Genomic DNA, 9,728 nt, shown 5'->3' on the forward strand with positions numbered 1-9,728 from the left:
ATATTGAGTAGTATTATTTTTTTTAATTTTTAATATTTTTAAAATGTACATTTATAAATGATGGTTGCTTTTTTGCTTTCTAACTATTTCTTTCATCGTGATGATGGATCATGTAGTATGATCCCAATATGTTGATGATGAAGAGTATTATACACAACTCACAGCCAAAAATAACAAATTTCTACTTATTTAATTTTTTAGCATGTTTCAATTTCAAATCTTCATATTGCTGATTGGAAGGAAAAAAAAATTCAATCATTGCTTAAGAGGTATAGTTCCATGGCATGAACTAATAATAAAGCCAAGAACACATGATTGTAATCAAGCAAATTTCTTCAAATATTCAAATATAATAAAATAAAAAGAAAGCATCCTAAACAAATATTTAAAAATCAACCCAAGTTTCACATGATTCTAGTGAAATACACTGCAAATGATATTATATAAATAACACAACTTGACACCATCCCATTACTTAAATATTGAAAACCCCAATAGCATGAATGTGAAGAGAATTTGGGGTATAATTTTCCAAACATTTTGTCGACTGACTCGAAATCCAACAATGCAACATGTTAGACTAATCCAACATAAATTTTCCATCGTCCAATGCGGCCTCAACCGAAAGAAACACTCACATACCATCTCAATGCTAGATCGAAACTTAGCAAGGTCATTATGAATGAAGGGTTGCACTGCAACATAGTTCCTGCCAAATGTTGGCAGAGTGGTTTTGGATAATAGGGGATCTTCAATGAAAACCATAACTATTACTAAATAAGCATTGTAGTTCTTGAGAAAAATGAAAAAAAAAAAACTTAAAATAAACTGATTCATATTATTATTGTTTCAAAAGAACAAAACTTGTATGCTCAAGCACTAGAAAAAATAGGATGCTACCGTTCCATGTATGAAGAGGTTAACTTGTCGATGCCAAAACATGAGTCCAACAGGACTCAACAAACAATAAACCATCAAAGTTGTGCCTAAGATAGGTAAAATCTCCCTGTTTCCATATTTGTAGGTGAAAATTCCACTATTAGGATAGGAACTAATAGGAATTGACGAGTGCAATGGGCTGCTGGTAAAAATGTTTAAAGCATCTACACACCTTTTAAGAATTTGAAGAGATCAGAAAATACCTAACTTTTTTATATCACAAGGTATTTTAGAAAAATGTTAAAAAAACAACTCTTTTTAAAACTTGACCTTACATAATAACTCCTTTGAAACTTAAATATAGACTTCACATAATATTTGTGTTGATGAAACCACATTATCATCTTGCAAAGATTGACCCATATCAAAGCGATACAATGTAACGTGTGTGGTTGAATCCCGAAAAGTGGAGACATAAAAGCAAATGTCAAGATTTTCATTCGCATTGACATGTTAAGAGGTAGACTTATATCAAATTGACAATTAATAGAATATTGCTCATTCCCTGAGGTTATTATAATATTCATGACCTTTTGGATTCATGGATACAAAAATTGGAAAAGGAATGAGAATATTATACATTGACTATGTAAAGAATGAAGGAAAATGTCATATGTACTATGAATGAGCCTTGACCATTAGATGGAAAATATATAGCCATCTACTCCCATTGTGGACATTAAACCATCTTAATCGCAATTTGTTGATAGAATAATAACCATCTCATGTGAAAGCTATATAAAGTTAAATAGTTAAACTTTCCCTACTGTATATAAAAAAATAATTAAGGTTGATCAATTTGTCATGACAACTAGTTCAAATAGAGGTCACCTTATAACAATAGTAGTGATTCCATAAAAATATCTCTAGTGCCTCTATCCATGGTATTCACTACACTTTTGGATTTGTGGGTTCATTGCCATCTATATACAAAAAATGGAAAAGGAATGCAATAAATTACATTGGCTGTGTAAAGAATGACATTGAAACAAAGCAAAATGCAATATGTACCTTGAATGAGCCTTGACCATGAGATCGAAAATTCGTAGCCATCTACTCCCATTGTGAACATTAACCCAACATCTTCCTTTACAATGCAAGCATATTGAAATTTGTAGAATAGAATGATAATAATCTCTCAAATGACAACTACATATAAACAGCTCAAATTTCTTTTTATATAGAAAAAAATGGATAATCGATTCGTCATGATAGCCAGTTAAAACCAAAGTCACCTTGTAATAATGGTATAACTTATTTCAATTTGTGGCATCTTTCCTACTAAGTCATTTGACTTGTTTACACTTGAGAAATTTTCCACATTACATGTAGTGGCACTAAACCCATATGGGTCATTTGTTTCAAGACCATTAGCTGTCCCATTTCCTGTTAGGGGAACACATAATTTTGTTTCTTTATGTGCACAATGCAAGGATATATAAATTAGGTATACATCTTTTTTTATAAAATGGATTGGGTGATTCTAGAGAGGAAACCACCACAACACAATAACAAAAAATGGGTATTTTTTCATTTACCTTCACACAAATCAGCCACTTAGAAATCTTGTAGAGGATATGAATCTGAGGCACTAATGGCTAGCATTGTTGATACCTATAAAAGCCATCTTATTGCAACTTTTACAGGAATACTGAAGTTCTTCATCTCTAGAACTATAAAGTGTTGTAAGATAGCCATAAATCAACAATGGAGCTTGGTATGAATTGGAAATTATGTCAAAAGACTAAGGTAGAAGGTATTTATGGTATGAGAAGCCAAAATTTCTACAAAAATAAGTATTGATCATAAAATCTACAATAACCACTATATACTTTTTCTACCCATGTTTGTGGGAAAAAATTAGAAAAATCGTTTGTTTAGATTAATTCATAAGATCTTGTCAGTGGACATCAACAGGAGAAGGATCCATTTTAGATGTTTCAATTGCCAAAAGAATCTTTGAGGTCAAATCATTTACTTTTCTTATTATCAATTCATGTTTATATAAGCAATAGAAACAAGAATTCACAATTTTTCAACTATAGAACAAAATGTCATCAATTAGATCGCTTACAAAGTTACAATGCTTACATTAGCCTAGCAGTGGTTGAGAATTAATAATTTCCTGTCTTAAGAAGAAAAGTTTAGGAACAAAACCGCTTGCATGCTTACATTGCCTGTGTGGCTGAACATGTGGGAAAAACCGGGGGAGAAGTCTTCAAGCCTCAATTAAAGCACTAACTGTCCCATATAGGTATTGGATAATTAAAAAGTATTTAGCTTCCAATACAACATGCTTGCCAGGAACAAAATCAATCATTTAACACTTTCTTTTGTGAACAAATATTCACGCTTTTAACAAGGATAAAAGTTTCAAATCCAAAAACTTGTAGCTGCCAAAAAAATTGATTCTTCTCCATGCAATTATGAATAATTATATAGAAAAAATAGAATTCATGCTATGATAATAAGAATATATTAACCACTTAGAGAATAATCATGTGATTGAGAAGGTGGCATGAAATTTTCATGTTATGTACAATGATTTGAGTGGTAGTGTGGGCACTATTATCGTCCTAATTGACTACAATGCAAAGGAGGAAAGTATAGAGAAGATTGGTTCACTCATATGCAACAATGAATTGCTCTACAATGACAACAACTCTTTATTTGAGACAAGAATTAGCTATTCGTTATGGGATTCCTTCTTTTTTAAAATTGTAGAAATCAAAGAAACAGGTTAATTCAATTTTTCTATGTGAAAAGTTCCAAGAGCAAATATAACTCGAGTATATGCAAAGTCATTTAGCAGATTCTTGCAATTGACTAGATATGGCTACCTGTATTCTTTCTGTTTTACTTGTGGTTGATGGTGTTTGAATTCCACATGGGCTATTGCACTTGTGCTAGCTGAGCAGAGAAAGAAAGATGACTATGTTACAAGAAGTGATGAAAGAAATTCCATAAATGAAGGAAACGGGTAAGCCAATTGCAAAATTCCCAAACAATCAAACTTACCTATCTCGTACTCTATAGAAAATTGGGGGTACAACACTATATTCTTTGCAGGGGAGACTTGATATAAGATGTCCTACTTAAGTGTGGTTTAAGGTTTGCACTTGGAGCCTAACCAGACTTGAAATAAGGTGTCCTACTGTGGTTTAAGGTTTACACTTGGAGCCTGATCAGCTCAAATCCAATAAATGTATTACATCATCTTTACTTTATTCTCCGAGCACTATGGCTAGAGTAGCACCTTTACTCAATACCTTCTATTTTATCTCCAAAAGTGCCAGGTACAAGGAAAAATAATATGAAAACTCAATAACATGGTAAAGGTACACAATCATAATTTCGTACTTTAGGGTTAACATAACAATAAAAGGGGAATTCACTACAACATGACAAATACAACAATAAATAAACCGTCTTCAAATATGCCGGCCCATGAGTTCCTTCAAGAGAACATGTACATGAAAATGACTACTAAATAGGACACAGGATAAATGACTTGCCTAAAAAAATTGAAGCTATTAATATAATGAAAAAAAGAGGAATCACCATGGCATCAACGAGCTTCTCAAATGGTATCCTCATTGTAAATATGCCTTCAATAAAGTACCCAAATCCAAATTAGAAAATAAAATAAAACAAAACACTGATCACAAAATAGTTTTGACACAATAATAATTGTTCTGATATATCATATAACTGCAATCTCTGCAAATGTAAGCTTGATTGCAAGAGACTTTGACTGTATATCTTACAGGCTTCTTACATTTGTGTTATGTGAAAAAAGACGCACCACCATTGGCGAATGCAGAGCTGAGGGCATATTTATTTGTCAGCCATGTCCTATAAAATCGTGTGTTGGTATCTGGGAATGTATCTTCCAACCACCCGCAATGCCAAAATACTTTGCATGAGTAAATTAGATAAAAAATATATAAGTTGTGAGTAAATGAGGACTGATCCATTATCAGCCATCCCTTTAATTCTAGCAAACTAGCCTCAACCTTCCTACTAAACTGGAGAAGCATCTCCTTATTTAACTTCAACGTACCAGTTATAACTAACAAATTGGAGAATCGTCTCCTTATTTAACTCCAATGTGGACTGGTAAACAACTCTTAGCTCAATCCACACCTAAATTATCTCCTAAAGCTACTTCTAAGAGATAGTTGACTTCTACGTGACTGTAAAGTCACAGTAGTTACAACAGTTAAAGAGTTGTTATAGAATAATTTGCATCACAAAGACTACACACTAATAACTGTAGTAGGGCCAGTTTGCAATGTTAGAGAGATTATGTAATGTATTTTTTTCCTGGTGTCTTCCACCAAATATCTCATTTAAATTCGAAAAAGAGGAGTAAATTGTCTCTGCCATTCACATTTGTAAATAAAGCTGCATATTAATTGAAATTGTAACAGGTGCAAGTACGTCCAGGGTAGTCAAGGAAATGACTCTTGAAGAGTGAAGGGATGAATAACGATAAATTTTCCAGTCTGTAGTTGAATCGCCATGGCATTGAGTTTGTAAGGGTGCGAATGAGACTGGGGATGCTCTCAAGAGAAAGAGAGTCTGATAAACAAGTATGGCTTTGACAATATACTAATAAATTTACGACGGCTTACATGCTTCAGTAAATTAAATCTGTTTTTTGTGAAATCAAATCCAATTTCCTAGTGAACTAATTCCAGATTTGGACTCCAAACCTCTGACCCATAAGGAACACTATGGTGAATAGTTATGTTGAAGAGTCATAACTTTGTAGGGGTATTCTAGAAATGTACCTGAAAACATCGGCCCTCCAATACTCAAGGGAAGAATATTCTTTGCAAAATTCATGATTGAGAAGAGCATGTTTTAGATTACTTCATAGACTAACCTTTGTCAGAAAAATAAGACTTGGAAATATGTAATGACACACCTTTGTTTTCCTACAATTTTTTTCCCAACACCCACAAGTTCTTTGGTCTTTTAACATGCCATCATTTTGTCAAACAGTTTACTTGTTTTGAACTAAGAGTGTTTCTTTGTAGTATCTAAAGCAAGAGTTACGATTCTAACCTTTCATTGCATTGAACTGCAGAGGCTCCGAATTCTACGTCCAAGAAGTCCTGCAACAGAACTCACGTCCCCTCTTCTTTCCCTGCTTGTCCCAAAAAAAGAGTGAAAACTGCCTTGTCTGATCATAAGCTCTGGCCCAAACTATCACATGCCAGCAAGAAAATAAAAAAGCGATGTCCTAGCCATGAGATCAGTATGATTGGTAAACCATCCACCGAGCTTCAGCTCTCCGCTTTTGTTTTTTATGCAACTACCGTGATACGCATGTATGCAAAATGTGGCATCAATTCCAATCTGTCTGGTCTATCCTCTGCATTTCCTAATTCGAATGATTACAATTGACGTAGAACCCAAACAAGTATTCCTAATTTCAAATGATTAAAAACAAAAAATCCCTCCACAAAATTCAGGGGCAGAACAAAATCAAAAGAGGTAAATATTTAGAAAGTTTGTAAATCCGTTCGAATGAGGGAAAAAATAACCAACGAAATTTGCTTGAAGGGCTATTGTATGTAACACAGAATTCAAATATGTAACTGTTGAAGGATCAAGCAGAAACCAGAAATTTGATTTTCTTTTACTTACTAGTAAGGGAGCGAAGTGTTTGATAGAATGCCTCGGCCAAATGTTCAGATAACAAAGAATCAGAAGAATCATTGCATACCTCAGTACTGTAATCGATCAGGAAGGCTTCCATAGGAGTCCCCATCGTCCAACAGTGCCCTGTTTTTCTTCTTCGACAAATTCCAACAACTGCTACTTCTTCCCAACTGACAGTTCCTAGTCTAATTCTGATTCGCATCCCCATTCTCTTCTCTTCCAAAACAATATGACAATCCCCAACAAAGTTTACCTTAACCAGCACCGAACAGCCCCAATTCTCAAAAGGGTTCCTGATTCTTGTTGCTCCCATTCTTGAATCCAGCCCACCATCCAAAATGGCCAATAATGCAAACCCACCATTGGTTCCATGGCCTACACCAGAAAACAACACTGACCCAGTATCACAACCATTGCCCAAACAATGCAAACCCACCATTGGTTCCATGGCCTACACCAGAAAACAACACTGACCCAGTATCACAAACATTGCCCAAACAAGAAAATAATCCAAACCCAAACAAGTAACCAATCATGGTCAATAAAACACAAACCCTTACCATGGGATGACCTCATAGCTACTAGGCCTAACTGGAATTATTCTGTTACCGATTAAACAATCATCTCCCCAGTGAAAAGTAACAAGGCGTCCATGCTCCCCCACGACCGACTCCTGGAAAAATCATCCAAAAGGCCACCAGATTCTCCCCCTTTTCCAAAACCTGGTACAACGCCATGTACAGGTTTTGGATAAGTGGGAGAATCTGGTGGGCTTTTGGAGGATTTTTCCATTTCTTGACGTCCCACAGAAAATTCTTCTCAAAGTTTTAAAAAAAGAGGCATTTATTATTTCAAAAAGGTCAAAAATGCAATTAGCGCCTTGCCTTTTAAAGCAGAGACTAATGTTTCAATGCACCATTTTTTAATTAATCTATTACAAAACTTTAATTTTTTCTTGTTTTTTCTTTAATCTACACCACTTGAGACTACTTTTGGAGCAGTTAACACTCAGCTCACAGCAGTTCCACCCCCTTGCATGCTTTTTCATCAAATTCAACAGCAAAAAGTTTCATCATGCAAGATAGAATCAATAAAGACGCAGTTGGAGCTCAGTTCGAGGGCACCGTCTATGCAACCATTATGCACCACTTAACTAAATTTCAAACTGCAGTTTAGTTCCAGTTGGACGTGTCTCAAGGGCAACTCCAGTTTAACTCAGTTAACAGCAGTTTAATTAGAATTTTTTTGCCGATCAAACATCCACAGCAGTTCGATGAAGAAAAATCAGAAAGAAGAGACTTTTGGATCGAGTGCTAGTTTTTATTTTTCTTGTTTCTGTTTCAATAAAGATTTTATTTTGGAATGTAAAGATTTTGTTTAACTTTCAAAATTAAATTTTCTAATATTGATTATCAAAACCATGTAATTACACTACTTAATTCAAATAAAAGCAAATTAAAAATTATTTATGTTTATTAACTAAAAAAACAAAATAAAATATTGTCAATTATTAAACTCAAAATAAATAAATAAATAACTTCATTTCAATATAAGCCCCGAAACCTTATATCTAGATTGACAATCTTAATTTAGCCTTAATATAGACTATAAATTATAAACACGGAACATTTTATAAAATTATAAATCCTAAATCAACTAGACATGAACTCTAATTACACTATTTAATTCAAATAAAACTGAATTAAAAATTGTGTATGCTATTAACTAACAAAACATTTAAAATGAAATTTCAACCAATGAAGATAAATGGAGTACATGTATGTAAGTTCATTTGAAATCAATGTGAATTTGATTGTTTAGTTTTTTTTTGTTATATTCCACACTTTCAAACCTTTCCATTTTTTATTGTACCGCATTACATATTTTATAACTAAAAAAACATTTTCAACCATCAACAAGCTGATAAAGTACTAACTACACACAATTGTAAAACTTATATAGGATTACAACCTTCAAAATACAAACCAAGATATAATATAAAATAATCTTGGCTTATTTGATGCTCACATAGAATAATCACTAAGTTATAATACTATATCATAATAACATGTCGAAATTTAATCTACTAATAATATTAGAATGCAGAGTTGTTAAAGATGAAATGCTCGTTCTTTTTCTTGTTTGTAGAAAAAATTAGAATGGTTTGGAAGTGTCCACTATTTTGATGCTCCAACTAAACACATTTTTGTTGTTTTATTTGTCAAAAGGTTCTGTGTTAGGGGCGAACGTGTTAAGAGCTATAAAATGCAGCGAGTTGCTTGCTTTTTTAACTTTGCAATTGTTTGAATGCGTCACATTTCTAGTGTTATGAAAAAGGAAAACGCGGCTTGTTCTACCAAGCACGAGCAACATCTGTAATTTTTGAATAACGCACATATGTATACACATAAATGTACAAACATGTCTATATCTATACTAGCACACGCCAAACCCCTATGTGTGTGTGTGTGTGTGTGTGTGTGTGTGTGTGTGTGTGTGTGTGTGTGTGTGTGTGTGAATATGAAGCAATACACACACAAACACACATATATAGAAAAGGTGATGCAGATGATCCTCTGACCCTGCAATTCAACAAACATGTCCTCTGCAATACAGAGGAAAAAGACAGAATAAAACAAAGACAAAAGAAACTATGAAAATATTATGCTCTGTTTCCATTATTCTCAGTTGCTCATTAGATCAAAACCCTAACGGTCTCTAACCCTAACGCGATGGTATGCGTATATTCTGGCTCCAAAATAGGCAAATATTCGACATTGGCTAAAGCTATTCTGGCTACATATAGAGGCAAACAAGAAATGCAAACAAACAATGCAAACCTTGATGATTTTAAACAAAATCCAAACCGAAACAGGAAAAATACGAGTTATAGAGGCGGATTTCAACATACCTCATGCCCAACACAACACAGAAAACTGCAGTCCCAGAAATCTGCCCTCAACCATTGTGAAATCGGACGCCCTTCAACAATGAGCCATAATAGATGCAACCTACTTCAACAAGGAGCTCTTCAACAATAATGTTTTCATTCGTGCATTAGTCTTCCTTTTTCCACGTTAGGCAGATAAAAAAGGCGCCATGTTTGTTATTGTCTG

The 9,728-nt window shown here is 33.8% G+C and overlaps 1 long non-coding RNA gene across 1 annotated transcript; it reads right to left on the minus strand.

The window, feature by feature from the left end:
- Nucleotides 1–431: 431 nt before the first annotated feature.
- On the minus strand, nt 432–7,894 carry LOC131876428 (uncharacterized). The gene is made up of 3 exons (XR_009372788.1): nt 7,173–7,894; nt 6,677–7,063; nt 432–6,322 (listed from the first exon to the last, which is right to left on the minus strand). It is a non-coding gene; the product is annotated as an uncharacterized LOC131876428 (long non-coding RNA).
- Nucleotides 7,895–9,728: the final 1,834 nt, after the last annotated feature.

This window comes from Cryptomeria japonica, chromosome 5 (genome assembly GCF_030272615.1).
Source record: "Cryptomeria japonica chromosome 5, Sugi_1.0, whole genome shotgun sequence".
Taxonomy (NCBI): Eukaryota; Viridiplantae; Streptophyta; class Pinopsida; order Cupressales; family Cupressaceae; genus Cryptomeria; species Cryptomeria japonica.